This window comes from Coenobita brevimanus, chromosome 45 (assembly GCF_032717465.1).
Source record: "Coenobita brevimanus isolate Jiangsu-jjx chromosome 45, ASM3271746v2, whole genome shotgun sequence".
Taxonomy (NCBI): Eukaryota; Metazoa; Arthropoda; class Malacostraca; order Decapoda; family Coenobitidae; genus Coenobita; species Coenobita brevimanus.
The window spans coordinates 16,489,865-16,511,235 of record NC_136998.1 but is presented as its reverse complement, the minus strand read 5'-3'; positions in this window follow the sequence as shown (position 1 = coordinate 16,511,235).

The following is a 21,371-nucleotide window of genomic DNA, read 5'->3' as shown; positions in this document are numbered from 1 at the left end:
GAAATTGATTTAGAACTTTAGGAGACATTGTGGGGGATACTCCGGATCCGGATCCAGATCCAGATCCAATCTAAAATTAAATCATTTATTCATTCGCTCATGGCCCGCCATTCTACACGGTTTCATCAAAATCCGTTCATAGCTTTTTGAGTAATCCTGCTAACAGACAGACAGACAGACAGACAGAAACAGACAAATAAACAAACAAACAAACGTGGGGTAAAACATATACTGTATCTCCTGGCGGAGGTAAAAAAATACACTGCAAATCGGTTTGGAAAGCTATTCACACACGCAGATTGTTAGAGAACCCAGGAAGACGTTGCGTACATCCTGCATAATATAGTAGCGGACCTATCACCCTCTGATTTATTCACCTTGACGATGTTATCACCCATAGCTTAAGATGTCATTACCTCCGCCAAGGAGGTTATGCGTTTACCCCGCGTTCGTTTGTTTGTTTGCCTGTCTGTTAGGAGGATTACTCAGAAAGTTATGAAAGGATTTTGATGAAATTCGGTGGAAGAATGAGGCATGGGCCAAGGAAGAAATGACAAAATTTTGGGTCAGATCCGTATCCGGATCCGGAGTATCATGCACAGTATCTCCAAATGTTCTCGATTAATTTCAATGAAATGTTATGAAAAGGTAGGCCATGGATCAAGAAAGAATTGACTGATTTTGGGGGCAGATCCGGATCCAGATTCGGATCCTGTTTCCACGGATCCGGATCTGGGATAACTCAAAAAGTTATGGATTTTAGTGGAATTTTTTTTGAAGGGTGAGGCATAACCCAAGGAAAAAAAAATATATATATATATAAAATTTTGGGCCTGATCCGGATCCGGAGTATATCGCACACAATCTCCAAAAGTTCTAAAAATTTTCAATGGTATTTTGTGGAAAGGTGGCCCATAGACCAAGAAAGAATTGATTAAATTTGGGAAGTCTCTACAAGGCGGTCAGGGATACGGGTAGGGTGCTGTACAAGCTGCATTAGGTCATTAAGGATAGAAAAGACGTAGGCTTGTTCGCCAGGTGGTGGTGAACATTGAAATCTCCCAGAATGGAAATTTCAGAGAAAGGAGGAAAGGATAGGATGTGTTCCATCGTAGAAGTAAGATAGTCGAAGAATTTTTTATAGTCAGTAGAATTAGGGGAAATGTAAACAGCACAGATATATTGAGTCACAGGATGATGGGAAAGCCGAAGCCAAAGCGTAGAGATATCGGAAGTATCAAATTCAGTAACACGAGATCAAGATAAGTCGTCACGGTACATATACTGTACACAATAGCCGCTTTTGGTTTTCAAATGTGTGTAGAGAAAGTAGGAGGATACAAGAAAAGGGTTTGCTATAAATTGCTTCAGACAGCTAAGCCACAGTTAAGAAAAGAAGGTGAGCTGATCTCTTCAAAAGAAGGTGAGGTTTAGAAGAGGAGGGGTGGTGCTCAACAGAGGGAAAGTTAAAGGAAAGGCCGCGCATGTTGCAGAAATGAAGAAGAAACGAGTCAGGCAGTGGTTCCAGGCAACTCGTTGAGTCGTCACCGTGAGAAGGAAGCATGGTGGGCGCATTTATGGTCCCTCCACCCCCCTCGGGGACTCCGAGGCTTGGTTATTAGACGCCATTTTTTTCTTCTTAATTTTGAAAAGGAAGTGTAGTGTATAATGTGCATGTAGTCTGGTGTTGAAAGTTAGAGGAACTCGTATTGGAGAGCATGCTGACCTACTCTCTGTATTACTGAAACACTGAAAAAGTTCAGCAAAGGGGGATGGTGAGGAACTAGTCCCGAGGCATGATAGAACGGGAGCTCAAGCTCTCCCTGTCATCAGCTTTCCATCCACCTTGGGAGTACCGCCCTGCTCGACTGGTGCTATAGTCTACTCGCTACCTTTTTTATTATTATATTCAATCGAAAACCGATTTTTTTTTCGAAATCGAGAGTTAATATACATCACTGATTAACCCAATAACCATCACAGAACTCTCTTCTATCTGTCTACAACCAGAAACCTTAATGACATAAGGGGTGGCCACAAACAAACAGCCTCCTCGTTGCCCTTTCCCCCACCACTTCGCTGCCCTCCCTCCAGCTCACACTCCATCCTTCCATCTCATTTTAGGCCTCCGCCTCCTTCCTTCCCCCTTACCACCTCAATCACATACACTATCCTCTTTAGTCTCTCGTTGTCCATCCTCTCCACATGCCCAAACCACTTCAGTTATTTCTCCTATAACCTTCTGTCACATCCACATTCACAGTGCAGCGCTCCTCCACTTTTTAATTTGTCAGTCTGTCTGTCCATGTAACTCAACATGCCACTCCCATATAACGCATTTCCACTTCTCTAACTCTTGACATGTATCATTCCAACAAAGTCCTAGCTTCGCGTCCATAGCTTAGAGTTGGTATCACAATACTACCATGACGCGACCTTTTTACTTCTATACACACTTCCCTATTTCTTATCACTGCTTCCAAAGTACCAGCAACCTTACTTCCTTGTTGTGCCCTTTCAAGCACTTGATCCTCTAAATTATCATACTTATTCATCACTATACAGGTAATTAAATGCACTCACATTTTCCATTTCCTCATCATCCAACCTCGCTGTACATTCAGTGAATTCATTTCTCTCGAAGACCACAACTTTACTCTTCCCTACATTCACCTTTAGATTCCGTTTCTTTTATTTTCTCCCAAACTCATTCACCAAGCCTTGCAGTTCCCCTTCATCACTTAACAACACGGTATCATCTGCAAACAACAGAACGGGAAACTACGAAATGCTGCCCTCGCTTATTAGGGCTTATCAAACATCCAGTGCCCTATCTTGTATCTCTGTTATAACTCCATCCATATACTGACTGAATAACCATGGAAACATGACACATCCCTGTTTCAGTCCAACAATCAGATAGAAAAATTCACTCAGTTCACTATCCACAAACACTGCAGCCCTAATGTCCTTATACATTCTCTTCACAAAATTCAACAGCTTCCTGTTTATTCCATATATTCTCAATACTTTGCACTTTCCTTGTCTATCCACTCTGTCATATGCTTTCTCGAAATCCATAAAGGCTGCATACAACCCCTTTCCCTTCTGGAGAGTCTTTTCCAATGAAAATCTTTGAATGTATGACTGACTTGCACAGACTCATCCCTTCCTCGAACCTCCATGTTCTTCTTCAACTAATGCCTCTGTTATTTCGCAGACTTTGTCAATAAGTAACCTACCATATACTTTTTCTGTTACACTAAGAAAACAAATGTCCCTATGATTAGCACACACTTTTTTCCATGTTTCTTTGTACACGGGAATAATTATACCTGACATCCAATCTTCTGGGACTCTACCCTCTTCCCAGGCCAATCTGTACATTTTCCATACCCATTCTACTACCATCTCTCCCCTATGCTTCAGCATTTCACGACACACTCCATCATTTCCTGGGCCTTTCCGCATTTTATCTTTCTTCAGTACATTCACTACTTCCATCCTACTAATCTCTTCCCCCTTCTCGTCTCTCTCCTCCTTCCAGCCATTCCCCAGCCATTTGCCCTCGTAATACTTTAAATCTCTGTGTTTAATAATTCCCTAAAACGTTTTCTCCATCTGATCACGTTTTCTCCCTTCTCCGGTAGCAGTCTACCATTCTTATCTTTCATGCCCCAACTACCGTCCTTATCACCCTGTCAAACCTTATTTTCCTCCCTGCAGAGCATTTTCATACATTCCATCTGCTTTTCACTCAAATTCCTTCCAAAGTCGTAATCCACTCTCCTCGTACTCTCTCCTACTAATCTTTTCACCTCTGTTTTCCTCTGTACATAGTAGTCTCTATTCCATCTTTCAACTTTCTCTATGCCTTTGCTTCTCATCTACTGACTATATGCTATCTTATTTTGCACCACAGCTTGTCCTACCTCTTCATTCCACCATGTTGATCCTTGCACCCCTTTTCATCTTCTCTTCACCTCGCACACTGCCTCACATGCTGACAAATTTCTTCTGTGAATGTCTTGCACACACGTCTGCTCCAAATCGTATTTACCCAGTCGCCCCTCCAATTCTGTCATGTGTTCTGCCTTTATTCCCATCCTTGTGCAACCTTTCTACCCTCCTTCTGTGGACTACTTCAATCTGTCCTGCTCTGCTTCTATTCACCACCACAAAGTAGTGGTCAGAAAATCCACTGCCAAACTCTATATGCTCTCGCATCCGCTACATATTTACTTATTCTCCCATCCACACACACATAATCAAGCATTGCCTTCTGTTCATTCAGTTCAGCATCCACCCTTCCCATCACCTGCTGTGTATACCTGTGGATCTTTTGTGCCTAACGAGGGTATTGGCTATCACCAACCCACTACCAGCACAAATGTCCACTAGAACACTACCATTCTCTTCAACTTCTGCATGCATACCCCACTCACCAACTACTCCTTCCACCTTCACATTTCTTACTTTTCCATTCATATCTCCAATCAAAACCACTCTCTCATTCGGTTGTAGGAAAAATAAAATTAAAGTGACGCCTTCGCACAGAAGAAGCTGATGACGTAGTCCACATCCCTCGACTGCCAAGGACATTACAAGATCTGAGTACATGGATCACAGTCTTTTCCATGAACAGACCGAAAGAATCTTAAAAGAACGTGGCATGAGTGTGAGGAGGCAGTTGTCAATTGGTCAGAGAAGTCGTCTACTGTCTGAAAAGACACGAGATCTTTCTCAGGCAGAGATAAGGCCAGTGTGATGACTTCTGTTAAAACAGACTTACTGACCATCGACAATATCTCATTTAGATAAAGTTTAGGCTGTTGTTTAATTCAGCCTTGCTATACAGAAATTAGTACTCGAAAGAACACTTTGGGAATAGACTACCGATGCTTTCACACTAGAGGTTGCAATGTTGCATGAGGCGGCCGCAAAAGTATGTTACTTTAATGGCATATTATCAAAACTGAATAATCATAATCTTTCTCCCCATGATGACAAGAAGTGCTCTGTTGGCCTATGTAAGAAGAAGTACGCATTTTATGATCCGATTATCCCATGAAAATGAAGAGTCGGTGTAGATAGCCTCGTAATGTTTAGTGGATTGAACAATGTATTCTGGGAGGAAAGTAAGATATGCACCATTCTTTAAAGGTATTCTCAATCATCTCTCTACCTGGATACCTCTCTAGAAAATACTTTCAATAAGACTTAGATTCTAGCCGGAATACATGGATAAAAAATCTTACATGCTTCCTTGCAGCAGGGCAAAAAATGAAGACCCGGCAAAGGATATCTTTCCTAAAACTTGAGATTTTGCTCGACGCTCAGTGTGCAGTTTCTGGAAATGATTCCGACAGTTTTTTTGGATCGCTGTATTGCCAGAATATCCGCTTCTCGCCAACAGCTCCAATTGCTTCCACTCAATGTTGCTTCCACTCAAAATTAAATAATACTCAATATTACATAACCCTGCAAAGCAGATTTTTCTTTGCTTTTAGTTGCCAAAATAAAGCTGTGCGACGGTTTGTGTTTGGACAATGCTTTCGATGTCTTCTGTCAAACATATCACTGAGTGACTGATAAATGATATAATAATTGTACTCAAGGTTGTCCACGCAGTGCATAAATGTTTCTTTTTTTTCCATCCAATGAAGACTTAACAATTGTAAGTAATAAGAATTTGGTCATATATATATATATATATATATATATTATATACAGTATATATATATATATATATATATATATATATATATATATATATATATATATATATATATATATATATATATATATATATATATATATCCTCATGACACAGCAACTATATTGAATTTCATTTCCTGATGATTATCAGAGCCTTAACATTAACATCGACAGACACACCTAAAAACCCAGACCTAAACACAAGACCCATTCCCTTAGAGTTCTTGAGATACCAGACATATACAGTTATAATTGGCACTCATATGGAATTAAATCCGTCTTGGATGCAGCGATGCAGCGTATGAATATTTAGAGATTCACTCAAACTTATCAGGCTGACAGCTAATAGATTCCTCATTTAAAATGGCTTTTGAAAAAACTTACAGTGACAACAATTTGGTTTCAGGATATGGTTACTAGGCCAGTGCGAAATAGTTGCTAAATTCATCCTACCAAAATGTAACCTCAGAGCTAAATAGCAAGCTAAATACCAGAACTGGCGATACCAAGATCACAGTCATTTATAGTTATGTCTGTGTCGTCGTTCAAGAGGTAACACGAGCCACTCTAAGTTCTGTGCACTTGGCTGCGTTCCTTTGCGTTGCTGGGGCTGCATTAATAAACGTTCCTTAGTTAAATGTATGAATGCATTTGCATGTTTATACTTATATCTTAACTCATGCAGCGACCGAACACTTCACAACAATGGTGAATGAAAGAGTTAAACCATATCTACCATCACAGAAGTTTTTCTCTGATGATTTACTGGTATGAAAACCGTTTTTTCTTAAAAAATATATAAGGCGCTTTATGAATTCTTAACCAGTCTGATCTAATCTTATCCATCAGGGTCGCTTTGCGTCCAGTGCTGGTGGGTAGTGCTTTCTGTGTGTCTGTGTGTCTGTGTGTCTGTCTGTCTGTCTGTCTGTCTGTCTCTCTCTCTCTCTCTCTCTCTCTCTGTTAATGAGCTGACTATCACATGCATAACTCCTTAATATACTGTTTGGGGGGAAAAGGAAAGGAAACTAGTCAGCGGGAAAAGGTGGAGGAGTACTACATCAACAGGGATAAGTCTGCATGTTTTCTTAAGTGGTTAAGAGCCAGAATTGGATGTTCAGTGTAAATCAAACAACATATATGACGTAAAACCATCGACAAGTGAGCGACTTTTATTATTGTTCTGGTCGCCTCTTGACGGTTTAGTTCAGCTTAGGACGGACTCTTCGAACTAGATAAAATAAATGGACTTTTTTAAAGACTCTCCGAAGCTTAATCACATGACCTTGTGACTGCAAGGTTTAAATATAAAAAGCGCATTTGAACTGGCGAAGTTAAAGACGCAGGAAGAGGGAAGCATGAGGGAAAGGAGAAAATCAAGGGTGAGGGGAGACGCCCAGGGGTTTAAGGGAAAGTGGAAGTTAAGGGTGAGGTTAAGGAAGAAGGTTGTAGAAGAGAGGAAGGAGAGAAAGATGCATGACGATGCAAGTATAGTAGGACTGGGAGAAGAAAAACGACCGTTAAGTATGGAAAGATGGCTGTACAATAATTGCTCTCGGCACATGAAGAACACAGCAACATAAGATCAGTCTCTGCATAATCCTTATAGTCCCTCGAATGCGATTCACTTTGTCGATGTTATATCCAGGTCGCCAAATGTATTGCTGGGTGAGAAAGCGTCTGGTCGTTCTGAAAATCTAATTCAGGTTTTCGAAATTTCTATTAGAGCGTGTCCTAATCCATGCATCGACGGGTCCCACTGAGAAAAGGGAGAAGAGAGAGGATGTATAGAGGCGAAGGATAAGGAGAAGGAAGACAAGATGACGCGGAAACAGGAAAGTAAGGGGGTGACAAGGGAAGCGTGGATTGCGAGATGGAGAAGCCTAGGTGATGGGAGGTCATGGACGGTGAGTGAGAATGAGGAAAGGGAAATGCAGAGGAGAAGATTGAAGACTCATAAATTATCAGTCTGGAAAGAAAGGAAGAGTGAGGAAATCGAAAAAGGGGACGAAGAAAAAAAAATAGAGCGTAAAAACGATGAATAGTGTTTTATTGGAGCGAGGGGGAGACTTCAGAGATTGAAGGGGAAGGGCGAGAAGAGAGAGGAAAAGATGTGAAGTGAGGGGAGATGTTGAGAAGTGATGGGAGGTAATATGAGGTGAAGGGAGAGGGCAAGAAGTGGGAGGAGGTGGGAAGTACGTGGAAAAGATAAAAAGTAAGAGATAAGAACACGAACTGAGGGTAGAGGACTGGAATTGGGGGATCGACTATGAAATGGAGGTTTGGGTGTGGAGTAAGGGGAGAGGATGACAGGTTTTGTGAAATATAAGAAATGAAGCGAGAGGGTAATTATGAAGTGAGGAGTGGGAGTGAGAAGTAAGGAATTAGGACGAAGAATAAGGGTGAGGGTGAGAGGTGGGGAATGACAATGAGTGGAATGTATGTAATCAGCGGGAGAGGATAAGCAGCGACCTGTTGACTGGGGAGAAAGAATGGAAAAAACGAGCAAGGTCACGAACAGTTTACGACCACTGCACAGTATACCTCATTTCTCTGACTTTCTTTCCCTCTCACTCTCCTTCCACTCCCTCTCCTCCTCCCGTCACTTGCTCTTGTCCTTCTCTCACCTTGCCCTCACTACACATTCTTTCAGTTCCAATAATTTTACTTTCACTTTTTTCTCGCACGGTCTTCTCTCGGCTCCATCTCCAACTCCTCTTCACTCCCCGTTCTCCTCCTCTATATCCCAGTCCCTCCACAAATCTTTCGTTGTTTGCTCTTCATTTTCCTTTGCTCTTCCTTCATTGCGTCCTTTCCTCTTCCCTTCACTCTTCTTCCATCCTAATCTTCACTTGAGTCCAGGTACATCGTTGCTGCCTTACGTTCCCTTTAAACTCTGACCCTTTTACGCTCACTCTTACACTCTTTTCTTTCACGTTTCATTATTTCATTTTTGTTGTTTTTGTTGTAAAATCTTTCCTACGCCACTTCCTCTCTCTCTCTCTCTCTCTCTCTCTCTCTCTCTCTCACACACACACACACACACACACACACACACACACACACACACACACACACACACACACACACACACACACACACACACACACAATAACCCCAAACAATACCCCAGTCACAAGTAATGGATAGGCCAGAAGCCAGGTGTGCCCGAGACCCATCACATGAATGATGAAGTGACTGCTTTAATGAGCGCTGTGAGAATCATGTTTAAAACAGAACGATGGAGTAATCACTGTATGACTACTGTTGATCAAGTGAGTACATGTTTTCCTGTTGGATGAGGTTCATAAGTTTAGTTCAGGTATGGTTTGAGTTTATTGATCACATAATTCTGTTCAGGAATGTGTGACTGGCCAACTTGACCTAAATTTCTGGCCTGAATACCCTTGACCCTGACCCTTAAGGTTTTGATGGTTAAAGTGACTTTTATTGAATGATTTTATACAAAATCTTTTGGAAAGACTGATCCCCCAGGTTGAAATTACCTGTTTGTCAGGAGGAAGAAGAAAAAGGAACGTTTACTGGAGAGTGTTTCTAACACTTTAATGTAGAATGGGTATCTCTGAGGTGATTGAGTTGGTAATGCATCAGTAGCAACAGAATATGTACAGTATAGTGTCACTGTACGATATACGTAAAGCTTTCTAAATCTGTAATTTCCAGTAAATAAGGAAGTCCATTCCCATGGGCTTTGGTGGCACCTTGCACCCTTTCCGTATCCCGTATTGTTAGGGAGTTTTCTATGGTATTTACGTAAACTGTGTCATTGTCAGGAAGATATAAGAAAAGTTCCAGCATCTCTTAACCCTTTATGGTCTTGAAAACTCTCAGTTACTGTTTCCTTCCTACCAACAGATAATTTTTACCTGCTTAGGACTGGCCTCTCATCATTTAAGATATAGTGTCCAGTAACAAATTCTATTCTCCATATGAGGGTTCACAGGCAGCACGCAAAACATCAATGGAGAAGTGATGACTCATGAGTATGTGCTCAGTGTGGTTTTCTTCAAAGAGTCTTGTTGTCCACATGAAGGGAAAGACAGAAAATGGCCAGATTATAAAACCGCATGTCTCCAAACACACATATTTTATTATAATGTAACTTGTGTTCATTTGCTTAACCCACCCCTTACCCACAACGTACAATGCACGTTGCAACTTTTTTTTCACGCTTAGTCCCCACAACGTATGATGAACGTTTTGCTATTGCAATGTCCGTTGTTTGCACGTTTTTCAAATTTTGCAAATAATTTTTGGTATGTATACACGGGACATCTTCCTCTACCCGACACCAGGCGGGGAAATGCCTTACCGCCGTGACCTCCCCCCCCCCCACGCACGCCATTGTCTCGCCAACTCACCTGTTACCAGTGGCCTGGCTAGTAAAGACATGTCACACCACGGTACGAAATTCAAGGCCAGAGTGATTCCCCAATCGATGACAATGTGGAGGGCAAAGTTTACATAGCAGTAGAGGAAGAAACAGTCAGAAATGATGTTCAGGTAATGTCGCTAAAAAGGGTGCGGTATGTTGATGTGTTTGGTGAGTGAAACGATGCTTATATCACCTATAATACTGTGTGAAAACCAGTATACTCTTTTACTACATATAAATTCGTACCAAGTAAAAACATAAATGCACTCAAACCTCATTTAAAGGGACTGAACTGGGATTCAACTTGTCCTTTACTTGAAAATGTCCTTTACTTGAAAATATCCATTGTCTTACCACATATAAAGACAATCTTATTATGAAATGCAATGATTGTTTCACTTATTTATATGATTATGAATATTATTTTACAGGTACTGTATAAAGAAAAAATATTAATGTGTATAACCTAGACATTATGTACTATTTAAAGTCCGTTTGTCAGGTAGAATATGGAGTTCCTTAAATCCAAAATCCCTTAAATGGAGGTCCCTTAAATGGAGGTTTGAGTGTACCAATTATGAGTAGTTTGGAATAGTTACCCCTCCCAAGAACACGTTTTCTCTGAAGACAAACCCCATTGAAAACAGAGCCAGGTGAGGGTATTGTTATCTGCAGCAGCATTATAAACCTCAGATGAAAGATTTCTCTCAAAAAAAGCGGAGGTTTAAGCAAAAAATAAATAAAAATCGGAAATTTGTCGGGTTTTGGGGGTGGGTCATGTATTAAATTAGTCAGTATAGGGCAGGTTAAACCAGGCAGATATTTATGTCCATTTGCATTCTACAATATTTTATGTGACTCAGTGGCAGAATAAGACATTACTCTGGCTAAACATCCTTGCCATAGAACATTTTCCTGAGTAGCTTCAGCTGTGGCTGAGAGGAGACGTGCCTATGAAATTTGGCTGCAGAGGAAGGATGAGGTGTCATATGAGATGTATTACGAAAAGAGGAATAGGGCAAGTAGGGCTGTGCATAATGCTGAAGTGGCAGCAGATAAGAGGTGTGGTAGGAGGTTGACTGAGAATTTTCAACAGAATAAGAAAATGTTTTGGAAGGAGGTGAAAAGGGTGTGAAAGGGAAAGTCTGAACGAAGAGCGAGTAACAGCAGAGGATGGAGGGATGTTGAGATGGATGCAGTAAGGAAGAGATGGGTGGAGTATTTTGAAAGACTTAAATGTAGAGGAGGAAAGGGAGACTGTGGCAGATGGAAGAGTGCATGGAATAAATGTGTTGGGAGAGCTGACTGATTCTTTGATCACGATGGAGGAAGTGCAGGAGGCAGTAAAGGAGATGAATACAGGTAAACCTGCAGGTATGGATGGGTGTGCTGTGGAATGTCTGAAAGGTGGTGGAGTGACTATTGCTGAATGTCTGCTTTGTGAAAGGTATGGTGCCAGTTGACTGGCCAAGTGCTTCTGTGGCCCCATTGTATAAATGTAAGGGTGATAAGTATGAATGTACTAGCTTTAGGAGTATAAGTCTGTTGAGTGTTGTAGGTAAGGTGTATGGCAGAGTGTTAATTATGAGAGTTAGAGAGGGTACAGAGGAAGTGATTGGTGATGAGCAGTGTTACTCTAGGAGAGGGAGGGGATGCATACATCAGGTGTTTGCTGTGAGATAGGTGTGTGAAAAGTATTTAGTGAAAGGTGAGGATGTGTTTTGGGCGTTTGTGGATTTAGAGAAAGCGTACGATAGAATTGATAGGGAGGATTTGTGGACTCTCTTAAGACTGTATGGACTTGATGGTGGGTTACTAAAAGATGTGAAATGTTCTTATGTAAACAGTAGAGTGTGTGTAAGAGGGGGAAATACTGTGTGATTGGTTTCCCGTGAGAGTGGGGCTGCGGCAGCGATGTGTGATGTCACCTTAGTTGTTTAATATTTATATGGATGGTGTTGTAAGGGAGGTGAATGGAAGAGTGTTAGGTGGAGGTCTGAGTCTGGAGAATGTTGATGGTAGAGAGTGGAATCTGAAGCAACTGCTGTTTGCAGATGATACTGCACTGGTGGCTGATTCAGAGGAGAGATTGAGACAGTTGGTAGAGGAGTTTGGAAGGGTGTGTGAAAGGAGGAAATTGAAAGCAAATGAGAATAAGAGTAAAGTGATGAAGTGTACGAGGTTGGTAGATGGTAGGAGGATGAATATATTTTCGCATGGTGAGTTGCTTGAGGAGGTAGAGTGTTTTAAGGAATTAGGGTTGCTGTTGCTGTGGATGAAAAAATAGATGCAGAAGTGAAGTTTAGAATGAATGAAGTAGGAAAGGTGCTGGGAGGAGTGAAAAAAGGTGTTTAGATGTCGTTCACTTAGAATGAATGTAAAGAGAAGGCTGTACGAGGGTGTTTTGGTACCGACTGCATTATATGGGGCTGAAACATGGAATATCGGTGTAGCAGAGAGGAAAAATTTGAATGTAATGGAGATGTGTCTGAGAAGTATGTGTGGTGTGACATGTATAGATCGAGTGAGAAATGATGAAGTGCGAAGGAGAACTGGAGTTGTTCAGGAGATGCCTGATCGAGTTGAGCAGAGGGTGTTGCGATGGTTTGGGCATATGAAGAGAATGGATAACGAGTGATTGGTGAAAAAGATAACTAGATCTGATGTGAGAGGTGTAAGGCTGAGAGGAAGACCATGAAGAGGATAGATGGACAGTGTGAAGAGAGCGTTGGATGCGAGAGGGATGTTTGTTGAGCAAGGAAGAGTGGCTGTGGGTGATAGAAATGAATGAAGAGAAACTGTGAATGAGTCAATGATGACGCAGCCCCGAGGAGATATTCTCCCGCATTTTGTATGATCAGCTGATCAGGGCAGGTGCAGGTAAGGGGATAGGTCTATTAGGATGTGGCAGGGGTAAACCAGCTCTGCTGTCGGGCCCTGCTGTGGATGTCACTGATTGCACTGTGCAGTTGATCCTCGTGCAGTGTGGTGGAGTGAGGACCTGTCCCTTCTCCCCCTTGAGGCTACGATGCAAGTGAATGTGTCTGAGTGGATGAGTAAATTGGGAGTGTGTCGTCCTTTCTCGGCTACCTCCCTTTCTTTGGGGGAAGCAGCCTAGGTATATAGGTAGATAGCTTCATAATCTAATATTACTCTACATGTTACATACCAATTTTCAAGACGGAAAGATATTAACTTTGTGCCTAGTTAGAAGGACCTGATTATAATTTCAGATGGTTAACAAGCAGTCATTTCATCCCACAAGTATATGAATGAATTTAAAGTTTTATGGATAAATGATTTTCTCGTGAGATGGAACCGAGACTTAAACGGCTTGGACGGTGTGGGTGACTGTGGTCCACTTCACTGAAATTTCCGTGTGATACTTTTGCCAGGTTTATGATCTCATTTTCTTTGTTTATGAGTCTTACCCCATTGCAAGTACTGGGTGGGGAGAAAGCCTGAAATGCTTATGGCGATTACTATAGACTGTCCAAGCTGAAGATTGTGCTTTGTTAAAAATAATAATAATAATAAAAAAAAGGAAGAAATCCTGTCATCTATTTCCTGTGTTTCCTTTGTACTGATATTCATATATATTTTAACTTAGTATGGTGTTCCTACGCAGAGCTGATCGAAGGGTAAACTTGCTTTAATCTGTGGGAGAAACATTCTATCTATCTATGTATTGCCAGACGGCTTAATCCCTTATACGGGGTGGCCACAAGCAAATCGCCTCCACGTCACCCTGTCCCCCTCCATTTCACTCCCCTGCTCCCAATTCACACCCCTCTCTCTCATATAACTCTCCACTCCATCCCTCCATCTCATTATTGGCCTTCACCTCCCTCTCTCCCCCTCCATCTCACTCACATCCACTCTCCTCATCAGTTTCTCACTCTCCATCCTCTCCACATGGCCAAACCACCTCAGTGTGTTTCTCCTAACTCTTCCTATCACATCCACATCCACACCACAACGCTCCTTCACATCCTCATTTTTCAGTCTGTTTCTCCATGTGACTCCACAGGCTCCTCTCAAATAACTCATTTCCACTGCTCTCACTCTTGTGTCCCCCCAACAACGTCCAAGCTTCACCTCCATACGTCAGAGTTGGTATCACAATACTGTCAAGTAATAACTTTTCACTTCCATGCTCACTTCCCTGTTTCTTTTCATGTGCCTTCAAGGAACCAGCAACCTCTCTTCCTTTTTGTACTCTTTCAAGCACTTCACCCTCCAAACTTCCATCCTTACTCATCACACAACCCAAGTACTTAAACGTACTCACATTTTCCATTTCCTCATCATCCAACTTCACTGCACATTCACTTACTTCACCTCTCTCGACGACCATAACTTTACTGTTCCCTGCATTCACCTTTAAATTCCGTTTCTTACACACTCTCCCAAACTCAACCACCAAGCCTTGAAGCTCCCCTTCGTCTTCACTTAACAACACAGTATCATCTGCAAACAACAATACAGGGAGTTTCCAAACACTGCCCTCTCTCATTAGAGCCACTCCAACATCCACTGCCCTACCATGTGTCTCTTTTTATAGCCCCATCCATATGCAGATTGAACAACCATGGAGACATGACACATCCCTGTGTCAACCGAAACTTCAAATAGAAAAACTCACTCAGTTTACTATTCACACGCACTGCAGCCGTAGCTCCCTAATACATACTCTTCACAGCATTCAACGACTTCACATCTACTCCATATATTCTTCATATTTTCCACAATCCTTGTCTATCCACCCTGTCATATGCCTTCTCCAAATCCATAAAGGCCGCATACAACTTCCTTCCCTTCTCTAGACACTTTTCCACTAAAGCTCTAAGATTGAATGTCTGATCAACACAACCTCTTCCCTTCCTAAACCCTCCCTGTTCTTCTCCAAATAATTCCTCTGTTATTTCCCTAACTCTGTCAATAAGTATCCTACCGTATACTTTTCCTGTTACACTAAGGAGACAAATGCCTCTACGAATACCACACACTTCTATTTCCCCTTTCCCTTTGTACAAGGGAATGATTATACCTGACTTCCAATCATCTGGGAATTTACGTTCCTCCCAGGCCAATACGCACATCTTCCACATCCATCCTACTTTCTCTATACTCATTTCAAAGCCAAAGGTGGCTGTTGTGTATATAGACGCAACGACTTATCTTGCTCTCGTGTTCCTGAACTTGATTCTTCTGAATTCTCTACATTCTGGCTTCTGCTTTCCTGTCATTCTCTGACTAAATATATCTGTACTTTTTTCTTATCCCCTAATCCTACTGAGTATCAAAAATTCTTCGACTATCTTACTTCTACAATGGAACACATTCTATCCATTTCTCCTTCCTCTGAAATCTCCATTTTAGGAGATTCCAATGTTCACCACCACCTTTGGCTCTCCTCTCCTTTCACTGATCCACAGGGTGAACAAGCCTTCACCTTTTCTATCCGTAATGACCTAGAGCAGCTTGTACAGCATCCTACCCGTATCCCTGCCCGCCTTGGAGAGAGCTCCAACATATTTGACCTCTTCCTTACAACTAATCCTTCTGCTTACAGTGTTATTATTTACTCTCCGTTGGGCTCCCCCGATCACAACCTTATCACCTTAACATGCCCTATCGCTCCAGTACGATCTGTGGACCCTCCAAAGAAACGTTGTGTGTGGCACTTTGGAGCTGCGGATTGGGAGGCCCTCAGGCAGTACTTCTTTGATTTTCCCTGGAATGATTACTGCTTCCATGGCCAGAAGCTATCTGAGTGTGCCTTGCACATTAAGGAGGTTATTCTCTTGGGCATGGATGCATACATTCCATTCTCATATCATTTGACTAATGCAAGAAAGCCTTGGTTTAATCACACTTGTTCTAATGCTGCCCGCAACAAGGAGAGGGCCTATAATAGGTACTGGAGCCAACCCACCCCTGAATCACATCATTTTTACGCTTCTGCACGGAATCGTGCTAAGTCTGTTCTTCGCTCTGCTAAAAAAATTTCATCTGTATTAAATGCTTTCAACTCTCCAACTTGAATTCTTCCTGCTCCTTCTGGCACCTCACTAAAAACCTTTCTAACAACTTTACCTCATCATCCTTCCCTCCTCTTTTCTACTGTAATGGCTCTGTAGCTATTTCTTCTACTGAAGGAGATCTCTTCACTCAGCCTTTCTCCTCCAATTCCACCTTAGACGATTCCAGTGCTGTTCCTCCATCACTTCTCCCCTCTGACTTCCTCATGGCTGACATTAAAATTTCTTCAGCTGATGTATTTTCTGCCATCACAGGCCTCAATACTAACAAGGCAGATGGGCCTGATGGAGTCCCTCCTGTTGTTCTCAAGAACTGTGCTTCTGTGCCTACAACCTTCCTAGGCAAACTCTTTCGCCTTTGTCTGTCAACTTGTACCTCTCCTTCTTGCTGGAAGTTTGTTCTCATTCAGCCAGTCCCAAAAATGGGTGTCCATTCCCAGCCCTCTAACTATCGTCCAATTGCTTTAACAGCCTGTATCTCAAAAGTTTTCGAGTTAATTCTTAACCCGTCACGTCCCGAGGTTTTCCGCACCTCCGACATCCCCCAATCCCGAGGTATTTTCGAAAAATTTTTTTTTGGCTATAACCTTCGCTTTTGGTGAGAAACATCGAAAATTCATAGAGAAATCGCTCACCTGAGGTTTAAAATACTCAATCCAGGTAGGAGTTCCTCCTGACCTGACTGGGTTTTCTAATATGCTGGCACCAAAGAAAATGAGTTCTATGGGAGGGTAACTATTTTATCCACTCATAAACGGTATTTATTTATTTACTTGGTACGAATTTATATGTAGTATGAGAGTATATTGGTTTTCAAGCAGTAATATTGGCATTATAAGCATTGTTTCACTCACTAACTAATCACCATACCGGACCTTTTTTTGCCACATTACCTAATCATTATTTCTGACTGTTTCTTCTTCTAATGCTATGTAAACACTGTCCTCCACATTGTCATCGATTGGGGAATCACTCTGGCCCTGAATATCTTTACTGGCCAGGTCACTGGTAACAGGTGAATTGCCCAGACAATGGCGTGAGGGGGGGAGGGGGGAGGTTATGTGGTGTAAGGCATTGTCCCTGCTTGGCATCTTGTAGAGGAATAGAGGAAGGTGTCCCGTGTATACATACGAAAAATCACGCACGAAAATTGAAAATTGTGCAAATTAGGGACCTTGCAATTGCACAACATACTGGTACGTCGCAGGGACTGGCAAATGCAAATCGTTGCAACGTACCCATACATCGACGGGACGGGGCGGGTTAATTGAAAAATTTTAAAGCATCTTTCCTATCACAACCTCCTTTCTGATTGTCAGTATGGGTTCCATCAGGGACGTTCCACTAACAATCTTCTCACCTAGTACCTTTCAGACACCTGGTCATCCTCCTTTCAGGACTTTGGCAAAAGCTTTGCCATTGCTCTTGACGTCTCAAAGGCTTTCAATCGAGTCTGGCATAAATCTTTAATTTCCAAACTGCCCTCTTACGGTTTCTATCCTTCTATCTGTGCCTTCATCTCTAGCTTCCTTTCTGGTCATTCTGTAGTTGCTGTTGTAGATGGCCATCATTCTTCTCCTAGATCTATCAATAGTGGTATTCCTCAGGGCTCAGTCCTATCACCAACTTTCTTCTGTTTAATCATCAATGACCTTCTAAGCTGTACATCTAACCCTATCCACTTGTACGCTGACGACTCCACCCTTCACCTTCCCATTTGGTTCCAGCAATGTCCATCTCAACAGTTACTTCAACAAACAAGGAATGAGGCTATGGCACACCTGATGCCTGACTTGGCTCGTATCTCTGACTGCGGTAAAAATAATCTTGTTGTTTTTAATGTATCAAAGACTCGGTTCTTACACCTATCAACCCAACAAAATCTTCCACAGGTGTATGCACTAATGTTTATTAATATTCAGCTTAATCCTGCATCATTCTTGAACATGCTTGGGGTTTCATTTACTCGGGACTCATCTTGGAAAGATCATATTACATCTCTTGTAAAACCTGCTTCCACAAGACCAGGTGTGCTAAGCCGACTCCATTCCTTCTTTACCCCTGCACAATTGTTGACTCTATACACAGGTTGTATCTGCCTCCGTTTAGAGTACAACTCGCATGTGTGGGGAGGTTCCCCACACACAGCTCTTCTCAATAGGGTGGAGTCAAAACCTTTTCGTCTCATTAACTCTCCTCCTCTTACTGACTCACTTCAACCTATGTCTGTTCACTGCACTGTTGCATCTTTATCTCTTCTCTATCGCTACTTCAATGGTCACAGCTCCTCTGAACTGTCTGCTTGCATTCCTCCACCTCTATGACAGGCACGTAGCACCTGTGTTGCAGCAAACTCCCATCCCTTTTCTGTCCAACTCTCTAATGCAAGAGTTAACCATTACTCCCAGTCCTTCATTTATGCAGCAGGTCAACTCTGGAACTGTCTCCCTCTGTCTGTATTTCCTATTTTCTACGATCTCTAGTCTTTCAAACTCAATGTGTCCAGGCAACTTAAAATGATCGGATCTTGAATTTGGCTATCTCTTGTATTTTTTTTTTCTCTTGGAAGGAACAGTTCCGGGCTCATGGCCTTTGGTTCCTTCTTCCTAGCAAAAAAAAAAAAAAAATCTACTACTATCTCGTCCACACTCCATCAATTTCTGGGGCTCTCCCTACTTTGACTTTCTTCATTGCTTCCACAACTTCCTTCCTACTGATTTCTTCCTGTCTTCTCACATTCCTCCTTCTCCCAGCCATTCCCCAGCCATTTATACTCACATTACTTTCACTCTCTATATTCAACAATTCATTAAAGTGTTCTCTCCATTTGCTCACTTCTTCTCCCTTTTCAACTAATAATCTACCATTTTTATCATTCACTCCCCTACTAACTTCATTGCCACCCTGTCTGACTCTCTTTACCTCTTTCCAAAGCATTATCTTACAATCCCTACACTTGACACTCAAATTCCGTTTGTCGCCTTCGGGCGTAATAAATTAATCAAATCAATCCACTCTCTTCTTACACTCTCTTACTAATCTTTTAACCTCTCTCTTCCTTCTCTTCCGTCTCTCAACTTCTTCCACGCCCCTGTTTCTCATCCATTCATATATGCTTTCTTTTGTGCCACAGCCTGTCTCACCTCTTCATTTCACCATGCTGTTCCCTGCATCCCCTTTTGTCTTGTCTTCACCCCACACACCACCTCACGTGTTGCACATATTTCCTCTGTGAATATCTTGCACACACTTTCCACATCCCCCATCTGCTCCAGTTCATATTTATCCAATCGCTCCTCCACTTCTTTTATATTCTGCATTTTTCCCATCCTCTTGTATCCTTTCCACTCTCCTTACATCTACTCCTTCCTCCCGTCCTTCCCTTCTTCTATTTATCCATTTTACTTGGACCTTGATTCTGACCACCAACAAGTGGTGGTCAGAAAGTCCACTTCCCCTCTATATGCTCTTGCATCCATTACACATATTTGCATCCTTTCATCCCCACACACATAATCAAGCATTGCCTTCCTTTCATTCAGTTCACCATCCACCCTTCTCATCACTCGCCATGTATACCTGTGGATCATTTTGTGCCTGAAGAGGGTATTGGCGGTCACCATCCCCCTCCCGGCATAAATGTCCACTAAAGCACTGCCATTCTCATCAGGAACGTCCCACTCACCAACTACTCCATCCACCTTAACATTCCCTGCTTTACTATTCATATCACGAATCAAAAACACTCTCTCATTCCTTTCAAACTTTTCCATGCACACTTCCACATTTGTCCAGAACTCTTCTCTCATTCTGCTTGCACCATCTTGCATTGGCTCATACACACACACAGTCACTCACATTTGTAGTCCAACTTTCAGTTTTACCCACACGATCCTTGAACCAACTGATCCATACTCTCTTATATTCTCCTTCCATCTGTTACTTACAACAATGCACACTCCTTCTCTTGCCCTCTCATTCTCACCTACTCCTGCACATGTGCCACATCCATACTCCCATTTTCTTTCACTCTCACCTCACCATTTAGTTTCAGTTAATCCACATACATCCACTTTCGCACCCTCAAGCACCTGGCCAATCTCTCTCTCTTTCACCTCATCATTTGCACCCCTTACATTCCAGGTCGCCGTCCGTATCATGTCTTTTGTATGGTCCTTAGTCGTCATCTTTTGGTCAGTCCTCGTCCGAGGCTTCTTGTTCGTATTTTTAGTTAGTTGTTTTTCGGGGAGGGGCACTAACCCTCCCCCAACCCAATTGCTGTCACGTAGGGAACACGTGTCGGCTGGTTATAAGGTTACCACCCAGCATTATAAATGATTTCCTGGTTTACAGGAAATCATTTGGCTTGCCACTTGATGTAGAGCTACCCTAAAAACAGAGTACCAGTATGCTAAGTGGGTGGATGATGGGCGCCCCCACCTACCACATTATTGCACAATAAAAAGTTTACGTGTATTACACAGTTCCAACCCAGAACAATGGAATGAAAGGTTGGCGAGCTCCATTTCTCAGGCTACAGTGAGGATGGTTTCCCTTACCATTGTTTTCTATTTCCTGTTTCTTGATCCTGCCCATGCCATTGATAGAAGCAGGCTTTATAATTAGATCTAACCGTTTAGCTTTAGAGCTGTGGTTGGCAGGAGTCATAAGTTAACACACCAGAGTTCTTATCCAAGAGTTCCCAAAACATTTTCTCTGATATAAAGCGCTACCAGATATGCAGGGTAGTCTTGTAGCGCTTAATTGAAATGCATTTGCTAACCTAGCCTTGAAGGAATAGTATGGGATTGGCTGCTACCTTTTTTCTCGTTTATCAAATAAAGGGTGCTGGGGAGGGATACCTTCAAGTGCTGGTACCAATATAACCAAGTGGCTCAACTGCTTGGTTATAAACTTGTCCCTCACGTACTTCCCTACCCTCCTCCGAATGGGGGGATGACTCACTGGTTGACAAGGGCAACATAATCCTGCAGCCAATCGAGTTCGCGTTTTCGATGAATTTGGGGGCCACAACAACAAGAACAAGCGAAATATGAGGAGAGCTATGACTATGAATAGTTGACATTTCATTTAGTGCCCTTCATCCTGCTGACACATTTTTCGACATTTTATGTATTTCATCCAGAATGGCAACGAAAACAGAAATTCATCAGATTTCTGTAGAAGATCGCGCCATCTTTTCCGAACATGATAGT